The sequence below is a fragment of the Pongo pygmaeus genome, chromosome 12 (genome assembly GCF_028885625.2).
Source record: "Pongo pygmaeus isolate AG05252 chromosome 12, NHGRI_mPonPyg2-v2.0_pri, whole genome shotgun sequence".
Taxonomy (NCBI): Eukaryota; Metazoa; Chordata; class Mammalia; order Primates; family Hominidae; genus Pongo; species Pongo pygmaeus.
In genome coordinates this window covers 110,795,006-110,819,783 of record NC_072385.2, presented here as the reverse complement: position 1 = coordinate 110,819,783, position 24,778 = coordinate 110,795,006, and the positions used below count along the sequence as shown (strand labels likewise).

General features: G+C 44.4%; 1 long non-coding RNA gene across 1 annotated transcript in view; it reads right to left on the bottom strand.

The window, feature by feature from the left end:
* LOC129030306 (uncharacterized) overlaps positions 1-24,778 on the bottom strand; it is a 180,332-nt gene that overhangs the window by 103,326 nt on the left and 52,228 nt on the right. The gene's annotated exons all lie outside the window — the stretch shown is intronic.

Here is a 24,778-nt window from a genome sequence, read left to right as displayed (position 1 = left end):
CCTCTGCTCTTCAGTGCTGCAGCTACCTGCTGGAGAGAGAGCACTGGAGTTACCCTGAGGAAGAACACAGGGGCTCAGAGGCCCAGACCGCCTCCCTGGGATTGACGAAGCCCTCAGAATATGTTGTCTCGTTTGCTACATTATTAATAAAATTGCAAGAAGTTTGGGAGAAAAATTTCTCCCACCTAGAAAAATTAGCATTTATGCCACACACTGTGCAAAGTTAAGAAGATGAACATCAGTAAAACAGAAAATGTTCCCTTTGAATCTTATTTGCAGTCAATGCCAGCAGACGACCTGAAACAAAGGAAAGAGTGGGATAGGTCCCGTTGGGTGAGTGAGGGTTCCCAGGTGGGCACTGTGGGTGGGCCTCACATGGGGGCTGGAGGAAACCCAGCCAGCCCCAAGCATTTGAGGGTGATCCCAGTTGGTGAGTGGTGATGGTGTTGGGTGTGGTCAGTGATGGGTGTCCTACAATGGACAATAGCTCACAAGAGACAAAAAAAAAATGCACATTGACTGACCTAAAGCCAAGGTCAGAGAGGCTGGCTTGGTAATTTCCTGAAAGGCCTCAACTGGCCTGTGGGGCTGGGCCTGCTGCTAGAGGAAGTCAGGTAGGTAGAGACATCTAAGCGGGTTGTTCTAATAAATGAGACTAATTAGTCATAGGACCTAGGATCTCAGTCCTTTTGAGCAGCCATGTCAAGCAGCCAATGGTATAAACACTTCCTCCTAGAAGTCTTCCCTGACTCCCCCATCTCTCACAGCACCTCATCATCCCAGTTCCCATTGCCCTGCTTTATCTTCTCCTCTCACCTCTTACTGCCAGCTCATACAGCTACTGATTTGTATCGCATATTGTGGACTGTGGATTGGATCACATTATGATAGTAGAATACAAGCAATATGAGGATGATGTCGTATTATTCACTGCTGTGTTCCTAGCCCCTAGCTTCTGGATCAGTGCCTGAGACCCCACACATATTTATTAAACTTGTAAGTAACTATATCCTGAACTAAAACTCTTAACTCTTTTCACTTAAACTGTTCATAGGCTAAGTAGTTTACTTGTCCCATATTTGTGCAATTATTAGCTTTTTTTTTTTTTGAGAAGGAGTCTTGCTCTGCTACCAAGGCTGGAATGCAGTGATGCGACCTTGGCTCACTGCAACCTACACACCACCATGCCCAGCTAATTTCTGTGTTTTTAGTAGAGACAGGGTTTCACCATGTTGGCCAGGCTGGCCTTGAACTCCTGAACTCAAGTGATCTGCCAGCCTCGGCCTCCCAAAGTACTGGGATTATAGGCATGAGCCACTGTACCCAGCCAATTACTAACTTTTAACTAAAAATGCAGCATTTTATCTTTCAGGTTTTAGACCTTTTTCCAGCCTTTTATGGTTCATACATCTTGATTCCAATACAGTTTCAGTTTCTCTCAACGTTGGTCAGTTCCCCCAAAACCAAGGCCGCATACAGTCACCCCTCTATCCAACTGGTTGACAGAGACCAAAAATGCAGAAGGAGCCTCCTGACAGGCCAGCAGATAGGTCCCTGCAGGCCTCGATTAATTGTTCCAAATCATCTGAGTTAGGAGTCCTGAAGACAGAGGCTCTCCACCCTGGAAAGCAGCTTAAAGATCAAGTGACTAGATGCCTCCATTTTACAGACGGGGTAGTGACATCTGATATCATCCAAAGTGCAGTGATGAGTTTAGAAGCCGTGCCCAAATGAAATAAATGATTTCCAAATCCTGAAAATAGCCTGTTGGCGTTGAGTGGGAGCTTCCACAGTAACAAGCTTCCAGGGTGGTCTGGACTTCGATGGGCCAATCCAGAACCTGAATTTGCCATCACCCACACTGGATGGGTGGGATCCACCCACAAAGTTCGTCTCCTTTCTCTTCTCCTCCTGAGTGTGGTCCATGCACAGCAGTGGGAAGCTTGGGAAGCCTGCACAGGGATTTTGTTCTCTTACTTTTTCACCCTTTCCTTTCTTCTCCCCCCTCCTGAGGCAGCCAATGCTCTCCTGATCTCTTCGTTTTCCACTCTACTAATATTTGTAAACTTATTTCGATGGGGTGCTTATGTCTAGAGGCACCGATGAACTAGGGCCAGTGGATACTCAAAAACAAAAGAGAGGTTTCTTGGCACTCTGGAAGCACAAAAACCTTTGGCTTTCAGTGACTAGTTGAGAATTTACAGAAAATGTGTCTTCAAATACCCAGAAATACAAAGGTCATGGGAAGATCCAATCATAATATGTATTGTTGAATAAATGAATGAATGGATGACTTCAGTAAATGAAAAAAAGTAAGTGCACATAGTAATGGAAGCTATTGGTTTTCTCTTGGGAGACTTACTTTGGTCCAAGTGGAGACATCAGGGGAAATCCCAAACAGTATCTCTAAGAAAAGCCAGGCGGGGAGAGTCCAACACTGGGATGCAATTTGTACTCCAGGGCTCATGGTGGAATGAGGGAATGCTGGTGTGTGGCTGAGACCACATCCTTCCCTAACTTTCTTCCCCCGCCCTATCCTCTTTCCCTCACTCCCTGAGAGTACTCCCTCAGTAAGTCACTTTCCTAAGAATCTCCTCCTCAAGCTCTGCTTCTAGAGACCTAAGACAACATCCTTCTGCCATGTGTAGTGGAGTGTTTTGTATTTGATCTGGCCCTTTACCATCCTTTTACTTTCCTCCCACCCTACCGGTCATCTCCTGCCCCAGATTCCACATCAGCAGACTTTCCTTCTGCACACTGCTCAGGGTTAACAGCTGAGACATTCCTGGTGGCCACAATCACTCGCATATCCTAACTTGAAGATGCGCAGATGTGAACGGTCTGGAGCCACACTTGTAGACACAAGGGGAACAGCTTTGTTTGTGAAGCCAAGAATGACATGAGAGTTTCAAAGCTGCCAAGAGGTGTCTTCAATTACATGAACAGAACCCGCTGTTACAGTCATTAATTATGTATGGAACAGATTTGGGGAGGAGGACTAGGCAGGTGGTAAGACAAGCAACACCATGAGGGGGACAGAAAGAGGGAATTGCACATGCTTATTTTACAAGCTCATGGGGTGGTCTCCTTCCCAGAGCAGCTGGCCACTTCCCTTTCCCTTCTACGAGGCCTGGAAGAAAGAAGGTGCTCTGGAGGCCAAAGCTTTAACCATCTTGGCCTGCTTGGTTCTAGATTCAGAAGGACTGTGGTCTGAAATTGCTCCTGCAGCTCTGTGGCCCATGTGCAGAGACCCCCTCAGTGCTACCAGAAAGTCCCCTGGCCAGCTTGTTCCTTCCTGCTTCACATGGGCGACAGCAAGCATTCTCCACTCACCAACCTCTTTTTCCCACCACCTCCTCCATCATTCCCAGGAGATCCGTACCTCCAATGTCACATACATGTAGCAGGCAGCAAATGCAAACTCCTGAGTCCCTTGCTTACACATACACACAACACACGCAGACAACACACAACATATACACACAATACACATATAACACACATGTATGCACCACCTGAATCTCTACCCACTCTCTCCTCTGAAAAGATGGCTGAGGTGGCCTCCTCTTCCCACAGCCCACTCCACTGCTTCACCTGCTCTCCCACATCTGCAACCCCTCTAGCATGGCAGCCTCCTTCCTGGGAGTATTTTATTGTGCTTGAGTTTCACTTCTTAAAAAAAGATGAGAAGAGTCATAATGAACAGATTACCTCACCTCCTACCTACAGAGAAAATAGAAAGCGTCAGATGGGCATTTCTCCTCTTCCCTCCTGCATGTAAACAAACCTACCTGGGCCACTCCGAGGGAAGCCATGTCCTCCTGCTTTACCTGAACAGCATCACCTGCGTTCCAGATCCACGTCCCCCTGCCCAAGGCAATTCACTTTTCCCTTAACTATTTCCTCTCCTGAACATTGTACTTTTTGCTCTGCCATCTCCTTTCTTTTTCCCATCTTTAAATGTGGTTTTCAGTGGTAAATCCTCAGCTCTCCTTTCTACTCATTCACTTTCCTGCCTTACTGTGTCTATGTGTCACAACCTCTTCACTGGCATCTCCAGCCCAGATCTTGTTCCTAAGTACATCACAGGTGTTAACAAACTTCCTAATGGACAAGAGCCTGCAGCAAAACAAAACCGACCCAAAACTAAAAATCTCACAATGCTCCCCTACCCGTTTGCTTGTTTGCTTCTTTTTTTTTTTTTTTTTTTTTTTGAAACAGAGTCACATTCTGTCACCCAAGCTGCAGTGCAGTGACGCGATCTCAGCTCACGGTAGCCTCAACATCCCTGGGCTCAGGCAATCCTCCCATCTCAGCCTCCTGAGTAGCTGGAACTACAGACCACACCACCACACCCAGCTAAGTTTTATATTTTTGTAGAAATGGGTCTTGCCATGTTGTCCAGGCTGGTCTTGAACTCCTGGGCTCAAGTGAACTGCCTGCCTCAGCCTTTTAAAGTGCTGACATTACAGGCGTGAGCCACTGCAACCTGCCCCTAGCTCTTTATCCTTAATGTCTCAGAGTAAATTAGCATTTCCAGCCAGCCAGATGCCCAAATCAGAGATATCTAGAAAAGGTTCTTGACCCTTGACCTTTAGCTTCCTTCTTCCTTAACCAGCAAACCTCCATGTCCTATGTCTCCTAAGTGTCCTTCAAATCCATCTTTTTCTCCCTCACATTCTAACACTGGAATAGCCTCTGTCCTAATATGCAGCCCACCCCACCCCCACTGCAGCCAGGTGTCTCTAAAATGCAAACTGGAAATTGCTACCCTCTCCTTAAACCCCTTCCTTGAATATCTGCCCACACTCACAGTCCTCTTCCCAGGAGAAATAGACTCAGAGAAGAGAAATTGAGCACAGTACAGCAAATCCAGGGGAAAGGAAATTATCGATTCGTACATTTGTTTGTTCATTAAATTATACCTTCAAAACTTGGAGTTAGTCCTTCTGGGAGTCTCCAGGTACAAGCACTTAGTTTCCTTGTTTATTTTCTTTATGTTTACCTCCATTTGTTATTGTTTTCTTGGATTCACTGTTTCTGTGCTTTCTTTAAAATCTGTCTCCCCTTTAAGAATGTACATTCCTCAAAATACTAGACACTGGGGATTCTAAAAGGGGGCTAGTGGGAGGGAGATGAGGGTTGAAAAATTACCTATTGGGTGCAATGTTTAATATTCGGGTGGTGGGTACACTAGAAGCCCAATGCCTACTACTAAGCAATATATCCATGTAACAAGCCTGCACTATGCAATATATCCATATAACAAGCCTGCACTATGCAATATATCCATGTAACAAGCCTGCACATGGACCCCCTGAATCTATAAAAATAATTTTTAAAAAGTTTTCAAAACTTTTAAAAAGAATGCATGTTCCAAAAGATCCACCATTAGTCTGACACGGTGTCTCAGTCAGCTAGGGCTGCTTATGTAAGATACCATGGACTGGGTGACTTAAACAACAGACATTTATCTGTTATAGTTTTAGAGCCGAGAAGTCCAAAATCAGGGTGCTGGCAGGTCTAGTGTCTGAGGAGGGCCTGCTTCTGGGTTTGCAGATGGCCATCTTCTCACTGTGTCCTCACATGGCAGAGAGCAGAGAGAAAGGAGGCAAGCACTCTCAACTCTTATAAGAGCACTAATCCCATTCATGAGGTCTCCACCCTCATGACCTAACTACCTCCCGAAGGCTCCATCTCCTAATACTGTCCAGTTGAGGTTAAGGGTTTCAACATATGAATTTAGATGGGGGAGACACAAATATTTGGTCCATAGCATACGGTAAGCACAGCCTCTAGTACAAAGTGGGGCACATAGTCAACACCCAAGAAATATTTATGGAGTAAGAATTGAATAATTGAAGGGACAGATGAATGGCAAATTGGCACATGGTAGTTGGCATATGGCATTCTGGCCAGAGTCAGCACTATCAACGCTAGATTTTGCCATTATCTATTGTCGAGCATTTATCAAGTAACCCCATGTTCAAAGTACAGGTGGAATGGGCTGGGCACCAGGTAGACAGATGCAGAAGGTTCAATTCCTATACTCAAGTCCCTCTGGGGAGGCCTAACACTGAGGTACAAAGGACAAACTCCCAGCAGAGTATGAACAGATCTCCCCATGCCCAGGGCCTGACTAAGCCTGGGCTGTGCCCCACAGAGCTGCCTACAGGAGCCAGGCACTGAGGAAAGTTCTCACTCCTCTGCCCTATGTTTTTCCAGATCCCATACACCCATTCCATCTGCTCAGCCTTGAGCCTGTGGGAGAATGTACCATGACTCGGGTCAGAGACTGTCCTATGCCCTTAAAGGAAAACACGAGGGTGTGCAAATGTATAAGGAGAAAAGGAGGGGAAAACAGAATTGGGTTACAAAAAAGAAAGAAAGAGAAGGAAGGGGAAAGGGAAAACCACTTGAGTCAACATTGCTCATCTCTCCTCCACCTTCCCAGCCCCAGAGCCCAGCAGGGCTCACTTGGACAATGCAATGTCCTTCTCATCAAATTCCCTGCTCCCACACTCCCCAGCTGCAACCCAAGCTCCAGCCAGGGTCTGCAGGAATCTTTTAAAGCATACTTCAGGTTGTGCAGATGTGTCCCTCCCCTGCTTACCATCCTCCTTGGCTTCCTCTACATTGAAAATAAATCCAAAATTCATGCTCACTCTAAAAAAATCCCTATCTGACTTGGTTTCTGCCTCTGTAGACACTTCCAGCCATGCTATTCTGCTTTTTGTACCTGGAAAACACCAGGCTTGGGGCAGCTTCAGGGCCTGGACTGCTCTTTCCCCTGATCATCACCAGGCTGGGTCCTTCTTGACACCTCCCCAATGCCTCACATGACCACCCCTTCTAAAGAAGTCACAGTGCCCACTCTATCTTACATTCCTGGGTTTAAATCCTCTGCAAAATTCTTACCACTATTCTAATCTTTCATGTCTTCTTTTTTCTATATTCCTCATGTATTAATTTTCTATTGCTGCAAAACAAGTGACCACACACTCAGCAACTTAGAACAATACCCATTTACCAGGTCACAGTTCTCTAGGTTAGAGTCTGGACACAGAGTGGCTGAGTTCTTGGCTCAGGATTTCACAAGGCTGCAATCAGGTCATCAAGTGGCTATATTCTCATCTACCGCTTGGGCTTCTCTTCCAAGCTCACATGGATGTGGCAGAATTCAGTTCCTTGTGGTGGTGGGATTAAGGCTCCCATTTCTTTGGAGGCAGTCAGCCAGGATCTGCCCTGAGCTCCTGGAGGCCACCCACATTCCCTGCCACACGGCCCCTCCAACTTCAAGGTTGGAAATGGAAGACTCTTCTCCACATCAAATCCCTCTCACACTTTGAATATCTCTCACCCAGAACAGCTCATGCCATCTGAAGGGATCACCTGATTACGTCAGGCACAGCCAGCAGAATCACCTTTAAAGTCAACCGTGGCATGTAACATAACTTAAACATGGCAGTGACTGTCCGATCATATTCACAGCTCACCTCCACACCCAAGGGATGGGAGGGTTACACAAGGCATGCTCACCAGCAGGTGGGAATCTTGGGGGCTATCTTAGAATTCTGTGTACCATACCCCCACTGGAGTATTTGCCTGTCTTGTTATCTCTGCATCCCGAGGCCTGGTATACTACCTCCAACCACATACAGTACATGCAGAAAATGATTGTACTACAGAGTGCAGTGTGGTCAACCAATGTGACTGCTCAGCAACTAAAGATGACCAAAGCCCAGGAGCCCCACCAACCCAAGCAGGTTCTGCTCATCCAGCCCAGGAACTGAGAGAACCAAAGTCCTGCATACCTGAATCCAGTCACAGTCCCCCTAGTGTGCCACAGCACATTTCAGGAAGCCTCTGGACTGGGACACTTCTAGCACTTAGAAGATGCTTATTAGGCCAGGCGCGGTGGCTCACGCCTGTAATCCCAGCACTTTGGGAGGCCGAGGCGGGTGGATTACGAGGTCAGGAGATCGAGACCATCCTGGCTAACGTGGTGAAACCCTGTCTCTACTAAAAATACAAAAAATTAGCCGGGCGTGGTGACAGGCGCCTGTAGTCCCAGCTACTCGGGAGGCTGAAGCAGGAGAATGGCGTGAAGCCAGGAGGTGGAGCTTGCAAGGGAGCCAAGATCATGCCACTGCACTACAGCCTGGGTAACAGAGCAAGACTCCGTCTCAAAAAAAAAAAAAGAAGATGCTTATTAAATATTTTTATTTATTAATGGAATGAAAAGGAAGAGAATTCCTTCCAGAAACTAGAGATGGACAGAGTTGGAAAGATCGAGGTGTTGGAGGAGGACAAAAGGAGCCCTGAGCCAATCAAGAGCCTCTGTCTCTTCCACTCAAGGCCCACCCTACACCCAACTGTACCCAAGGCCCAGCTTGCACCCAAGCCAATCTCCTTCAGGAAGCTCCCTCTGATACCCAGCCTGTAGTCCACTGCACTGAATGCCTGCCTAACTCATTTAGCCTTTGTAGGTGGACTGCCTTTGGACATCTATTTTCTTCTATGGCAAAGTAGATCAAATTATATTTGCTGCTTAGAATTTGCCATGCCTGAGTCTTCAGTCCCTGTCTCAACTACATTCCCCTTGAGGAAGTTCACCATTTCACCTGTCTTTGTCACTACCTAGTACAGAGGGAGCACATTCTGGCTGTGCAGGTCACTCAGGACTTGCTTGGTGGTTTGGAATTGAGATCCGCAGAAAGCAGCAAATGGGAGTTAGTCTGGGTTGGGGTAGGCACAGGGAAAAGTGTGCTCGGGGAGGGGCATTTAGGACTCACCAGTGCTGTTGAGGTAGCAGGGGCACAGTATGAGGGCCCTGGCACCCCCAAAAAGAGCACAGAAAGACCAGAAGGTCAGAGAGGGCAGAAAAGAGGAAAGGAAGGAAAAGCAACCAGACCAAGAAGGTGATTCTGCCTAAATCAGATGTGGCACCAGGCTACTGGCTCTGTAAATGCAGGTTGCTTGCTTTCGTCCAAACCTTCTAAAAGAGCCACAGGCATTCAGAACTGCCATCATTCTGCCTCATCCTTATTTCTGGTGGTGACAGCGGTCAGTATTTGGTGCACATTAAAGGATGCAGGGCCATTTGTGGGGAAGATGATACAATTTGCCCTGAACATCTAAGGAGAGTAAAGAAAAACAATTTAGTATTCTGGTGGGGTAAAGGGTGACCACGGCCCATGAATAGGACTGTCACTAACACACAAACCCCTTTCAAGTGCATGAACAGGAAGATGCTGTCCACACCATGGGCTCCAAGAAGATTCTCAATATACCTAAGGTGGGCCAGAAACGTACTAGACTCCTGTGCTTGGTCTAGGCTCCCCACCAGGGAAACTCACACTTAGAGGGAATCTGAGGGCGGCCTCAAAGGTAAAGAGCAGGCTGGGCTGCAGGGCCTGGGAGAAAAGGAAGCTGGGATTATTCATCAGGGAAGACAGGCAGGCAGGATTTCATGCAATCTTCAGGTATCAGAAGAGTTCTTAGGCAGTGCAGGCTAAGTCTTGGCAGTGGCTCCTGAGGATAGAATAAGAAAAGGAGCTTAATCCCCAGTATAAGGGATTTAAGATAGCTATGGGGGAGAAATTCCTGATGGTGAAAGTTGTTAAAAGTCGCAATGAATGGTCTCGAGAGAGATTCGGGTCTGCTCTGGAAGCTTTTACAAGTAGAAGAGATTATCTTCTGGCAGAGGCAGCTTATCTCTAATCCTGCCTGAAGGCAGGGGAATGGACACAATGACCTCGGGGTCTCCTTCAGACTTGTAAAGAAGGCCTTCCCATCAGCAGGCCAGCCAGCACCGGGATGCGCTTTGAGGAAGGCCCAGAGTGTTCCCAGAAATAAGAGGCCAAAGAATGTGAGATTTCCTTTCCTTTTTCTATTTTTTAGCCACATCTGCCTTGCAGCAGTGGCCAAGTTCCTCTATAATCTCAGGTCTAATCAAGGGCACCTTAGACAAGAAAGCCAAGAGCAGCTGCAGACCACAGCAGAGATGGATTATGCCCTACTCTGCAAATCACCCAGACAACAGGGGCACGACTGCAGTCCTCTCCATGGAGAGCTCTGCATTTAACAAGCCAGGTGAAAATCTTGATGCCCCACCCAGGCAGAAGCAACAGAAAACCTGAGGGCATTCTCAACGTGCCGCTGCCCACTAGGATGGCCAGAAGGGCTGTGCCGGCTCCGGCTTTCCCAATATCATGCTTCCACTTCCTGTCAGGCATGCGACAGGCCTCCTGGGACACCAGTCTGTGCCCAGCTGTTCACCCTTGAGGATCAGGGAAGAAAAGGATACGTTTTTAGACATGATGTGGCCAGACAGTGTGGATGACGTGGTGCAGAATGACAGCGTTAGGCGCGCAGAGCACTGGCTGCCACATCCCAGAAAGCTTCTCTACTTGTGCAGTGCTGGAAGGAAGGGGACGATTTGGGTAGAGAGAAGACTGGAGAGCTTCTAGAGTGGCTTTCCAAAGTGCTTCCCAAGTATATGAAATATTTAAGGGCCACAGATGATGCAAGGTTTTCGGCAAACCAAAAAGCCAAAGAAGGAAAGACCTTTGGCCTTCCGGAAACTAGAGTTGACTCTGTGCAGTGTTCAAAGCTACAGATAAAGTTGGAAATGGGTACAGCTTTTACTTTCAGGTCTATTCCTCCAATGAAGAAAAACCTTCTTAACGCAAACCTAATACCTTCACAGAGCTTGATCTAGAAAGGTTCTTTATTCCTGGTATTGCTTTCTTAAAACACAGCTGATGTCTTTCAGTGCCCCCTTCTTGTCCTCCACATCTGTTTTCACTCTTCTGAGTGATTTTCTCCAGGCCCATCCCTGATTCCTACCATTCAGAACTTGATAAAGTGTGTTAGTCCATTCTCATACTGCTATTAAAAAAAACTCCCTGAGACTGGGTAATTTATGAAGAAAAGAGGTTTAAATGACTCACAGTTCCACAGACTGCACAGGAAGCATGGCTGGGAGGCCTCAGGAAACTTACAATCATGGTGAAAGGGCAAAAGGAAAGCAAACACGTCTACCATAGTGGCAGGAGACAGAGCAAAGGGGGAAGTTCTACACGCTTTTAAACAAGCAAATCTCATGAGAACTCACTATCATGAGAGCAGCAAGGGGAAAATCTGCCTCCATGATCCAATCACCTCTCATCAGGTCCCTCCCTCAACACTAGGAATTATAATTCAACATGAGATTTGGGTGGGGACACAGATCCAAACCATATCAATAAGTCACAACCTTATATCCTCCCCCACAAAAAATGGCCCTGGGGCCAGTTCCCTTCACTTCAAGGATGGCCTTCCTTCTGGAGCCTTAAAACACCAGCCCTCTGTACATTCCTACCTAGACTGCGCCACCCTCAGCACAGGATGGAGCTGGAGCAAATGATCGTGAATATGTAGGAAAAAAAAAAGAAGCATGAAAATGTATTATTCTGTCCATTGCATTATACTAGAAACAGAAACTTGTTGCAAAAGCATATTAAGCATGCAATCAGCTGCATTCTCATGACCAAATAAAGCTATTTTCATTTCATAAAGCAAAAGAGCAAGTCAAGTCATTAGGGAAATAGAAATGGGGAACTTAAATGCCTAATTGGAAGCTCTACTGCGCTTGCAAAGTACCTTTGGTTTGTCTAAAAATTCAAGGGAAACACATTGAGCTTATAATTGCAGATAGATCGATGCCATGTTCCTTCCTGCATGAGCACCAAAGGAAAGTCCCTTCCTGTGGGTTCATCTCAGTCCCAGCTACACTGTGTAAACAGCAGTGACAGCCCAGAAGGAAGTGAGTGGGCTCCTGGAAGCAGGGAAAATTGAGAGGAGACCAAAAATCTCTTTCCTTTCCACTGAAGGCAAAAACCTAGGTTCACAGCACATTTCTGGCTCTTTTAGTGTAACTCTTCCACCTCACAGTTAAAAAATGGATGTGTTTGATTTATTTGTTGAGCATTTCCTATGTGCACCGTGCAATGCAAGCTAAAGTAGTTCTCGGAGCCCCAGTGACTTCATCTGTGAAGTGCAAGGGTAAAGCGTGGCAAGTGTGTTTAGCCCTAGGATTCCATGGAAATGCCCTGGGAGCAGCTGCAGGGAGAGGATCATGTGGGGATGGACAGGCAAGGGAGGGCCACATGGTGAGACTTTAGTTCTCTACCCCTTCCTCCACTTCAGTGAGATGGCCCCACTTTTATGTTTAATATGTAGGCATTCCACATAAGATAAATGGGCAGGGAAAGGTTTCTGTTGCTTAAATACATGCACGTGTGCAGACACACAAATCCACTGAGCTAACTAATCTCTAGGTCTAGTCCCCTAACCTTACGTAGCAATGAGAGAAGCCCTTATTCAACAGCTCCATAGTTTGGTTCGAGAGCTCAGTTGCTGGTAGGTTCTCTGGAGTACGTATCCCAGGAGTTCAGAGTGAAACACGTCAATCATTGTTCTTCCTGGGAACGTCAGCCTTGACCTGTCCCTGGATCCTGCACATGTGGTTGTTCTGAGGTTGGGCAGGAGCTTAGCCTTGACTTTGCTCATCCCTAGGATGGGTTCACGCTGCACTCTTGGTAGCATTTTCCTCAGGCCATGGAAAGTCTGTGCACTCCCACCCCTTTATCTTCATAGAAAAGGAGATACAAAGATAAAGTTAGAAAGCATGCTCTACCCTGTTCTTCAGGAATGACACGCCAGTCTCAGGCCTGAGGTTCATGAAATGAAGAGTGATTGTGAGTAAAGCACTGTCATGCACAGGTGGACATCTCTAAGTATGATTAGGTCCCTAATTGTGTTGGAAACAAAACCTCAGGCATATCATGGAAAACATGGGTCCAGTCCCACATGTCATCTGTGCAACACCACTGAGCTTGGCATTCAGGTCTCCATCCTTAAGTGCTGTCTGTCGGAGGCATTACAGGATATGAAACTCACTCGCTCCTGCAGCTTAAAGATGTTGGGATTTGCACGGGCAGCAGGGACTGGTCTGTAACTAACAAAATTCTAGCTTATCCCCAAAGACTGAAACCCCAAATGGAGATAGCATGTCCCTGAAGAAATGGAAGGATTTGGGGAGAGGAAGAGGAGAAAACGGAAGTAGCAGAGAGTGATACATGGCTAGTCTGGTTTCCTGAACTAGTTATTACTGAGCTGTTTGCCATCTGATCCCATGTATTTTTAAAGCATGCAGTTAAGGAGCATTTATTAAAATGTTTTCAAGCTGTCCTTCTAAAGAAGAAACCCTGACAGGCCACTCAGTATACTGCAAAGGTGGGTTAAATACTATTATCCCTGCTTCAAAGATAGGGAGACAACAGTATAATGGATTACCTTAATTTCCCAGAGACATGCCGTGAATTCATTACTGGGGTGAAAAAAAAAGAAAAAGGAGAAGAAAATTAGACTAAAGAATCCTGAAGCCTAGGCGGTCTTGCCAAAAAGCCAACCAGTTTGAGGGAAGGAGAAACAAGCACCAAACCTCCGAGGGAGCAGCTCCAAAAACACAGTCCTTACAAACACAGACACCTTCAGGAGCTCCGAATTAAAATGTGCGGTAGAAACAAATTCACCACACAAAAAACCGTGATGGCTCACCACTCTGCCTTGCACTGCAGATTGAGAGAGAAGGGAAAAATAATCCAGATCCTAATTTAGTTCAGGAGCTTGTTTTCTTACACTGACAAATCTTTCTAAAAATGATTTCCTGATTAGAGTCAAACGGCTGAGGCCAAAATTCTCCGAGATTGTTGTGCTGTCAGCATGTTAATGGTGTTCCTTAGCAACTCCCTCCCCTCCACTTTTAGGAAGAAACAACACCTCTGCCAGGAATGCAAAGCTGGAGAAGCCACAGCACCTCTGATGATTCATGGCTTGGAAGGGAGGCACAGACAACTGAGGCTGACAGGAGGCTGGCACGCTGGCCAGCAGCGGCAAATGCAAAGGCAGGCGCTGGCCGGGGTGGGGAAACTGGGGAAGGGGAGAGGAGAATGAGCTGCCGCCATGTCTCTGTATCTCTTAGCTACTTGCAGCTATCACCTGCAATTGAATCAGTTGAAATGTAAAAGGCACAGTAGTGATCTAGGATTAACTCAGCATTTCAGTTTGCAGAACTCTTTCCTTTACGACAGAGGGACCCCAATACTTGCTCAGAACCAATCTTCTTTTCACCAGACTTAAGGATGCAAGAAATCGTCAAGAGAGATCAAGTCAGCAAAGAATAAGAAAAAGAGTTTTCTGAATTCATTTTGTTTTCTTTATCATAAACTTGGAGCAACTCCAACTTGGAGAATTGGTTGGAAATAAATGAACATCGTAATTTTATCCAGCAAATGATGTTATTGATTTATTACACATTGACAGGATGCCAGGTCTTGCCCTTTGTAATTTCAGATCACTTCTTTTAGCAATGAATACTACTGAACAACCTTAAAGCTGGAAGGAACATAAACTCCAATAATCTCATTGTCCAGATGAGAAAACTGAGGCCTTGGGAAGTTGACTTCCCTGAGGTCATGAGTGATTTATTGGCAGATCTAGATCATGAATCCAAGTATTTCCATCATGCCTACTAATTCTCAGACCAGATGCTTCAAACCTGGGCTTAGACAGTCTCAGTTTGAGAAGGGGAGAAGTGAGATTCAATTTGCCAATATTCTCATCCTTGGAGGAAGTGATATTTATCCTGAGCCAAAACATATTGGTAAATTCTCTAATTTAGTCAGATGATGTCTCACTTTACATGATAAATGTTTCTAAAAAGTTGCATGCAAATCAAATTTTTGTAAATTGAATTACTTTTTTTTAAAGCACAAGACAGATTGCTTTGTAAAGGAACCCTGGGCTGAAAATGAGAAATATTTCTGCAATTTAAATAATAACTACCTCTATAATTTATCTCTTCTGTAAATTTATAATTTAATATTTCTTGGTTTTGTTTAGCATCTCTTGTTTAAAACAAGAAAGATCTATGTGAATGCAGCTAGTGTCATCAAGGAGTTTAAAGTACATTAATAATAACTAATACTTCCTTCTGCATATCCTTAAGAACTGATAAAGAATTGGTATTCCCATTTGGCAGATGACAACAGTGAAGGCTTAGAATAAAGATAGATCCAAGACCATGGAGAAACTCAATGATGTAGATAGGTTATTCACATGGTTTTGCTTATAAATCCTGCACTTTTATCTATTGTGATATGTTACTTCCTGCTTAGGAAACTGTGGGCATCTAGTATCTCTGAGGGAGACATTCCTCACATCACAGATGCAGGGACTCCAAGGAAATTCATGAGCCCTCTCAAAGGCCTAGGCTTCAGGAATCCAGGAAGAGCCTCATACCCTCTGTCCAATCACTTGACTCACCTAGGAAACATGAAAGCCAAAAAAGAGTTTGCTTGATGACATATTCACAAATCAATCCAGGACAATGTGTCTTTACTAAGCACCCATCATGCATTCAAACCCTCCTACTGTAGGGAAGAAAATGGGAGAATCTGGAGGTCTGCCCACAGAGACTCATAGTCCACTTAAAGAGGCAAGTCTCACACACAAAACTGAGTCCAAGTTTACCTGGGTCTCCCTCACTCAATTGTAGATTGTTTTTGTTTTATATTTTTTAAAATGTTATTTCATTTTAAGTTCTGGATACATGTGCAGGACGTGCAGGTTTGTTACATAGGTAAATGTATGCTCTGGTGGTTTGCTGCTCCTATCAACCCATCACCTAGGTATTAACATCCAAATGCATTAGTTATTTATCCTGATGCTCTCTGTCCCCCCTGCCCCCCAATTGTAGATTGTTAAAAAGGGGATCTCCTTCATCTTTGCAAAGTTAGCATCCTGCCTTGGAAAAAATCAGCACCTGGTGAATTTTTGGTCATCGTGAATTATTGCAACTTCATTTTATCAGCCAGAGAGATTGGGAAGGATGTTACCTGCAAACATCTGAAGAGCTGATAGAGACTAGATGAAAGAAACACACACCATTTGTATCTCCAGGATGAAATGATCTCATCTGCAAAATATGAATGATGACAATACCAAACTTAGAGAGTTGCTGAGGCACTTGAGTGGTAAAATAGAGCTAAAGTATTTAGCACGAGTCTGCACACAGTAAATGTACAATCAGTAATGCCTATTATTTGCATTATAAGCATCACATACTATAGTTACAGAGAAACTGGTGATAGGTCAATGTGGGAAAGAATTTTCCAAAATTATTAAGGGCTGCGCACTACTGGAAGCTACAACATGGGCTGTGCTCCTTACCCCAGAAGCTGGATAAACATCTCTCATGAAGGTGTCAAGAAAAGTGTTGCTCTAGATAATAGCTGGCTTATTGCACTGGTTCACTAACCTGGTTGAGAATCAGAATAACAGGCAACGTTTTAAAACTAAAAGTTCTGGCTGGGCATGGTGGCTCACGCCTGTAATCCCAGCACTTTGGGAGGCCAAGGCGGGTGGATCACAAGGTCAAGAGATCGAGACCATCCTGGCAAACATTGTGAAACCCTATCTCTACTAAAAATACAAAAATTAGCTGGGCATGGTGGCTCACGCCTGTAGTCCCAGCTACACAGGAGGCTGAGGCAGGAGAATCTCTTGAACCCAGGAGACAGAGGTTGCAGTGAGCTGAGAACCACTGAACTCCATCCTGGCAACAGAGCAAGACTCCATCTCAAAAAACAAAAAAATTCTGGGCCGAACCAGACTTAACAATTGCGGAAAGGCCCAGGAATCTCTATTTTAATGAGCATTCCCTGTGATTATTATGTAGTTGATCAAACATGCATCTAATTACTAGTTTGAGAACCACCCTTGTAGAGAAAGTTTATGGTTTCTTCCAAATTCTGAGGCTCTAGGAGTTCCTTCATCCATCCCTGGTCACCTTCAGAATAGTGTCATGGAAAACAATGCAAATTGCTAATATCAGAAAGACTGAGCTCAAGTCCCTGCTCTACTATTTCCTACTAGTATGAATTAAAACATATTGATCAGCCTCCCAGAGCCTCAGTTCCCTTGCCTATAAAATAGAGATTAAGATGACTACCTTCTGCAAAGGTTCTTGGGGTTTTCCTGGCTCATAATAGGTCCTCAATAAATACTTATGAACTTAATAGAAAAGTACCTCTCATTGTGTGAGGCAAATAAGGACTTAACAAATAAAAGTACCTTTTCTTACCACCATCCCATGCTTATGCATTATGTAGAGGAATGTGAGTTCACCTAATTCAGGGAGACAACAGGAGACAAGAAAGTGAGAAAGGAAAACTATGCCTAGGAGAAGACGCCAGAGGAGCAGGAAAATAGCTTAGAGGATTCCCGAAAGGGAAGTGGATTCCCCAAATCTAAAGTAGAACAAATAGAGAAAAAACACAATGTATTGAACTTCAGTGTAAAAGTAAAGAAGTATGAAAGTATCATAGATCTTTCTGGATTTTGTTGTATACTCCAATCATTAAGTCTGCATTTAGAAATATTTATATTTGCTGAAAACCAAGAGCCTTGGCACACAGGGAGAATAAAAAGAACAAGGGACAGGGTCTAATTCATCATCAGGGGGCTGTCACCTTGACAACTAGAAGAATTGGAAAGTTACAAAGTACCAGCACAAAACAACATCAATCACCCAACAATGGTAAATAAATTAATCAAAAATCATTGGGTACCAAAAGGTCTGGGGGAAAAATAAAAGGCAGAAGAGAAAAATGATCAAGAGCGACAAGCAAGCAAAATTGCAGAGCCTAACCCTGTTAGAGCCTAAGCCATGTACACTGGCTGATTGCCAGCCACTCTGCCTTCAAGGCCTCACCCCCAAGCAGGGTGCCAAGCATGACTGGGTGCAAAAGTAACCATGGAGGCTGTTGTCACCACATCTATGACCCCTTCTGTATTTGGACAGCAGATCCACCCAGAACCCACCACCTACCCCTAGCAAAAGGAGAAGGTATCATCTTTGACATACAGCTCATCCTAAATATCACAATGCTCAAAACCATGCCCTGGCTCATTCCTAAGCTGTCATATTGTGTGTTTGAGTTAAACTCCCCAAATCCCCAATTGGTCTGCTGAGAACCATTTATCACCAGCCCCAGGCCTTGGCTGAATATATAACTCTCCCCTCTGTGATATCAAGGACCCTTACCCACCCAGAATTATGAACACCTGGGCTCACTCTCCCCAATCTAGCCTCGGCTTCTCCAATTAGTTAGCTTTTTCTTTACTTGGCGGCAAAAAAAAAAAAAAAAAAAAAAAGTGGCTGTAGAGGATATTAGCCAGTTTACCAACTTCCCCACTTTTTTTCCAATCAAGATGTACATAGCTGGCCCTCTAGTTTCACAAAAGACAATGATTCATGGGGCTCAGCAATGAATTAAAAGAATTTACACGCCTGAATTTTCTATGGATTCACACAGGTCATGAAATACCCCAGCGGAGTTTAACATATATGAGGGTTCAAGTCCCACCTTTATATCAATTTGTGTGTGTGTGTGTGTATATATATATATATAGAGAGAGAGAGAGAGAGAGAGAGAGAGAGACATGCTAGATCACATATCCTTTAAAATTCACCTACCAGTGATAATTCACAATTTAATTCCATTTAACAGATATTCACTGAGTGCCCACAGGGATAACAGAAATGAATGAAGCTGTATCTCTGCATTCTGAGAGCTCATAGACCAGTAAGAGACAAAGGCACCATCACAGATGACATGATCCAAGCAGATGCTGACCATGGAGAACGCACAGAGAACATCAACAATGTGTTGTAGGAAAAAGGACAGAATCAACCCTCATGTGAGCTTCAGGAGAGGCTTCTGGTTTGGGGAAGGAGGACAAGAATTTGATGTGACTTTGGAGAAAGGACTTGGAAAATGAACACAGGAGAAGGACATTTAAGGCACAGAGATGAGCTTGAACAAGCCTCAGAAGTGGGTAAATGCAGGACATACCCAGGGAATCATGAGGAGGCTGGCTTTGCTGCACATAGAAAGCAGGTCACAAGTGAGGGACATTGAGGATAAGCACTAGGGAGAGTCCTGTAAGCACAATTTTTCTGTCCTGAAAAATTCTGAATGCCTTGGTGCACCATATTCTCCCTTCTCTAGACATCCAGGGAGGTCAATAGGGTGAGCTTCCAGAGCACCAGGAAACCTTCCCAGCTGTCTCCTCTATCTTCTGGTGGGCTGGATTCTCCAAATATGAGGGCGGCAGCAGTAACCATCAGTGGGTCCTCAGAGCTAGTCCCAGGTGTTAATGGCCACATCTGAAGTCCAGCAGGGGAATGAACAAAAAAAAATTACTTTGGTCTCAAACAGGTTATGCACAGATCACCCGTGTCCAATCAGGTGACGGGTAGGTAGGTAGCACACAGATAATGCATATGAACAAATTTTGAAAAGTGAGGCACTGTATGCTTGTAACTGGTTAACTGAATGAATCCACCTCAACAGAGTACAAACAAAAAGCACTAAATTCTTTGTCACAGAGGCCCCTTCCAGCCCGTTCTATGAAGCAGTTCCTCCCTGCTCCTGAATGAGTACCCAATACGTCTCATAACATTTTTTGTGAACGCTCAGGTTAAAAGCAAATAATCTCTTTGGAGCGGGACATTAAAAAGTCCAATTCTACGTAATATTGAAATTCTAAAATCTCCTCCAATGTACAACTGGTCAGGCCCACCACTGGACCAGTCTCAGAAGCCCAAGGGGAGAAGCCAGCATCCTCACTGTTTCCTTTTGCTCCCTCCTCTCCAGCTCTGCAGCTCTGAATGGTGGCCCTATGAGTGAGTGCAGGTGGGAGAATGGGGAAGAAGGGGGCAGGCAAGGTCCTCCTGGAATGAGGAGCACTGATGCTCTCAGAATACAGGGAATGTCCAAAGCTCACCCTTTCCTTCATGAGGGGTTGGATAGGAACCCTAACCCTGCATTCTCTTGCAAGAGCAATGCTTCCTATAGCCTGCTGCACTCCCTCATTCTCTGTCATCTTGCAATCTACCCCTCTCTTTGGGTCCCCTCATCCCCTCACCTCTCCAGCAGGTCCCCTTGGTCAGCTAGACTCCATGCAGACTCGTCCTTGAAACTTCCTTTGCTCTATTAGAAACACACACCCTAGACTGGTTACACCCTGGAAGGACAGGCAATTTCCCCAGCCTCATTCTTCCCTCTCTGCTGCCTCCACCCAAGCTGACCAACGGAGTCCAGACCCTGTATCCACCAAAGGCCAGAGAATACATGTCAAGCTTCCTGGGCCTCTACCTCTCTTCCCACAAGACCTGTGGGGGAAGCAGCTCACTAGACATTCACAACTTTCCCCAAAGGGATCCTTATAGTGAACTCCTCTTTCCCTCCTTTTTTTCTTTATACATTGGAGGTAGGTGATGAGCCAATGTGGCAGAATAGTTTGGGGTCACTTATTTTTAAGGTGCTTTGTAGATGGACTAGCATATTTCTTTAAAGTGTGAGGGTACTTGGCACATATCTTTCTTAGCCACTAGAAAAATTCTAAATATTTAACATCCCAGAACATGCCTATAAATCACAGATTTATAGAAGTTCAAAAGCCCTTCAAGATCAAACAATGCTACCCCTTCATTTTAAATATTAGAAAACTAAGATCCTCTCCCACATTTCACCTTATACTTCTCTTATATCCCCCCATGGAGCCTACTAAAGGCTAAAAAAAGACTGAACAAGACTTGCAGGAAATGGCTCCTCCCTGGCTTCTCAGATAGTGTCTTTCTTGTAAGACTTTGTCACAGAGGCCCCTTCCAGCCTTCTGGAGAACAGCCCTCCTCCCAAGATAAAGGGCCTTTGAACAGATAGGGCTACAAGGAATCTGGGAGATTCAAGCCCATGTATTAATCAGGTAGGTTTTTGCTATGGTAACAAATAAACCCTGAAAATATCAGTGGATTAAGATAATGCAAGTGTATTTTTTGTTCATTCTGTCTTAGCCTGCTTGCACTACCATAACAAAATACCATAACACAATCAAAAATGGGTGGCTTAAACATCAGAAATTTATTTTTTCACTGTTTTTGATGCTAGAAGTCCTAGATCAAGGCCCCAGCAGGGCCAGTTTCTGGTGAGGTCTCTCTCCCTGGCGTGCAGATGGCCACCTTCTTGCTATGTCTTCACAGGGCCCTTACTCAGGGTGTGTGCTTGGTGGAGTGGGTGGAGAGAGACAAAAAGCTCTCCAGTGCCTGTTTTTACTAATCCTGTCAGGTAAGGGCACTAACCTTATGACCTCATTTCACCTTAACTATCCACATAGACCCTGTCTCCAAAGACAGTAGTCAGTAGCTGGAGATCAGGGCTTCAACACATGAATATAGAAGACATAACTCAGTCCACAGCATACTCCAAGTTCTATGTGTGTTTGTAGATCTCCTAGGCAACTCTCTTCCAAGCAGCAATTCAGGGATCCAAGCTGCTCTTCTCTTATGGTTCCCCTTTATTGTGGTCTTATGGTCTTGAGGTTATCCTTCAAGGTTGTCAAGGATTCAGAGATGGGGCTGAAAAAGAAACCTGGTAATGACCATCATGGCTCATATTACTTCTGTACACATTTCATTGGCCAGAATAGGTCACATGGTGGACCTAAATCAAGGGAGGCTGGGAAAAGTAAAGAAGCTCACAGAAGCCCCAAGGACCAAGTCTGTGCCATTTTCTAAGCACCCATTTCATTCTGTGAACAAAGGGATTTCTTCTCTTTGCTCCAGTACTGAAATCCACCCTTTCCTTGCCTAAATGCTCACTCCTCCCCATGCTGTGATTTGATAAAGAAGAGGAATTTTATACTCTTAGTTACGGATGGCTTGGCATTGAGTTTAAGAGCACAGACTCTGGAGTCAGAATGTCAGGATTTGAATCGCAGTTTTCCCACTTGTTCGCTCTCACCTGTAACATAGGGAGAGTAATAGTACCAGCCTCAAAGAGTCATTGCAAAGCTTCAATAAGATAATATACCTATAGAACTTAAGACTGGCTCATGAAAATCCCTATATCAGTGTTCACTGGTGATATCTTTGGTATTATTATCCTTCATACAAAACCCTTTGTCCCATTAATTCCAGTTGCTCTTGGCTATAGAGAATTCCCTATTAGCAGACAGCACCTCACGGAAAGACAGCAGAGCACTGTAACCCATTGCTTTGGGGAAGAGGATGGCCCCATTGCCTACTCAGCTTCCAGGTCATTTTTTCAAATCACTTTTCTAAGACCCAGCCTGATCATCACAAAGTCTTCACAGTTATATTCTAGGCTCCATGCTTCCATGGCTCAATGCCCTCACACCAGCTTTCAGTGGCCTGCAGCTCTCTGAAGAAGGAATTATGTCCTAAGGGTGAAAAGTTATTTAGTTCCCCTGCCTGACATTCTAGCTTCTGGCCTTCCAGAAACAGAGAGGCTGTTGTCAGCATGCCAGGACATGATAAATGATGTGAGGGGGCTGTTATGATACAGCCATCTATTCTCTGTCAGAGGCCAGGACCACAAGGCAATGGAAAATGAACAGGGAAATTGTTAACTGTGTAGCTCTAAAGCCTGCCCAGAGAAACTTCAGAGGGGAGCATGTTTTTCTCTCACCTGGAGAGGCAGAACACTGAAAGCCTCTAGGAGGCATGCTGCCTAGCAAGGGGACAGGCAGTGCTAGGGGCAGGAAACTACCCCAGAGATAGTACAGGGAGCAAGAGGAGGAATACTGCAGACAATCATTGAAAAAGCCACTAATATACTTGGAGAGAGAACTATGGTTCTGTTTCCATCACACACTTATGGGACCCTATATAAGCCCCTTAACGCCTGGAGTTGCCAGTAGATGTAAAATGAAGAAGAGAGTGTCTGACTTTCCTAAAGGCAGAGGGCTATTCTTGAGGACCTTCCAGCATTTAAGACTAAGCGATTCTTGAAGCATTTGATGATCTTTCTTTTCTCCAATTCTCTTTGCCTTTGACATAGAGTTGTTTATTTGATAAATGTGAAAAGTGGGATTTCATAGTCCTGGATTTAGTCTCATTCACAAACAGTTATAAGTGAAATGGAGGCTAAATACATGTATAACGAAATTTCCTTGTGCAAATCACCTGCTCTTTCTGGAGCGGGCTCTACCGTCACACGTGAACATCTGCCATGCAGTGAGGTTCCAGTGCATGGGCTGGATCTTTCTAAAGGGAAAGACCTAACACATGTCATGTAGCCTTGATGCTTTCATTCTCTCTGGACCACAACAGAGATGCCCTTGAAAGGATTAGCAGTTTGACTCTGACATGAAGCCTACAGAATCCACATCAAAACAACAGTGCAAGATTTCTGCTTCTGCCCAAGAAGGAATAAGAGGAAACTTTATTCTCTTACCTAAAACAAAACAAAACAACAAGACAAAGAGTATAGGTGAAGCAATAGCTTTCAAGGCACGGTGCATGAGGCAATGAAGGATGGTGATCTCTGAAAGCGGAGGAGCAAATGAGAAGAGTTTTATGATTGCCCTGGTGCACTGCCTTGAGAGAGTCTCTAGGCCATGACTCAAGGATAGGGAACTTAGGCATGGCCCAGCAGATACCTCCAGGTACAGCAGGTGGAGCTGAAAGTCCAGGGAGACCTAGATTTTACCATTACAAGGATTTTTTCCATACTTGAAGTGGTATAATATACTTGAAGGTATGCTATAATAACTTAAAAGTGTTCTATGAACCTTAAAGAAACCACTAAAATAACTAAAGAAAGAGTTATAGCTGTAAGTCAAAAAAGGAGATAAAACAGAATAATTTAAAAATACTAAACAATCCGAAATAAGGTGGGAAAAGAAGAAATGGAGACATAAAAATAGATAGAACAAATAGAAAACAAAAGGCAAGATGATAGATTTAAACTTAACCATATCAATAATCACAATCAATAAGGTAAATTATCTCAATACTCCTTTAAAGGACACAGATTACCAAAACTGACAAAGACAGTACAAAAAGGAGAAAACTACAGACAAACGTCTCCCATGAACTTAGAAACAAAGATCCTCAACAAAACATGAGCAAATCAAATCCAATGATGTATAAAAATAATTATGTAGCACGGCCAAGTGGGATTTAGTTCAGGTACGCAAGGCTGACTCAACATTCAAAAACTCAAGCAATGTAACCCATAACACCAACATGTTAAAGAAGATAAACCATATGATAATATCAAATGATGCAGAAAATGCATTTGACAAAATCCAATAACCATTCGTGGCAACTCTCAGCAAGTTAGACATTGAAGAGAATTCAACTTGATAAAGAATACCTACAAAAACCCCACAGCTAACATCATGCTTAATGGTGAAAGATGAATGTCAGAAAAGGAGAACAAATTAATGGTTGCCAGGCATTAAAGATGAGGGTGGAGTGGAGGGGGAGGGGCAAGACAAAGGATCTTTGTGTTAGTGGCACTGTTCTACATCTTGATTTCAATGGTGAACACGTGAAACTATACATTTGACCAAATTGGGCTGAACTATAAACACACGTACAAATAAGCCCAAGTAAAACTTGGGAAATCTGAACAAATTTGATGGATTGTAGTGATGTCAATATCCTGGTTGTGATATTGTAATGTGGTTTTGCAAGATGATACTGAGGGAAATTGAACGAGTGGAACACAAGATCTCTCTATTATCTCTTACAACTACATATGATCTATCACAAAATAAAAGGTTTTTTAAAGGCAGAGATTGTCAGATTGGATGAAAAATATATAAGATCAAACTTTTGCTACCTATAAGAAATGTA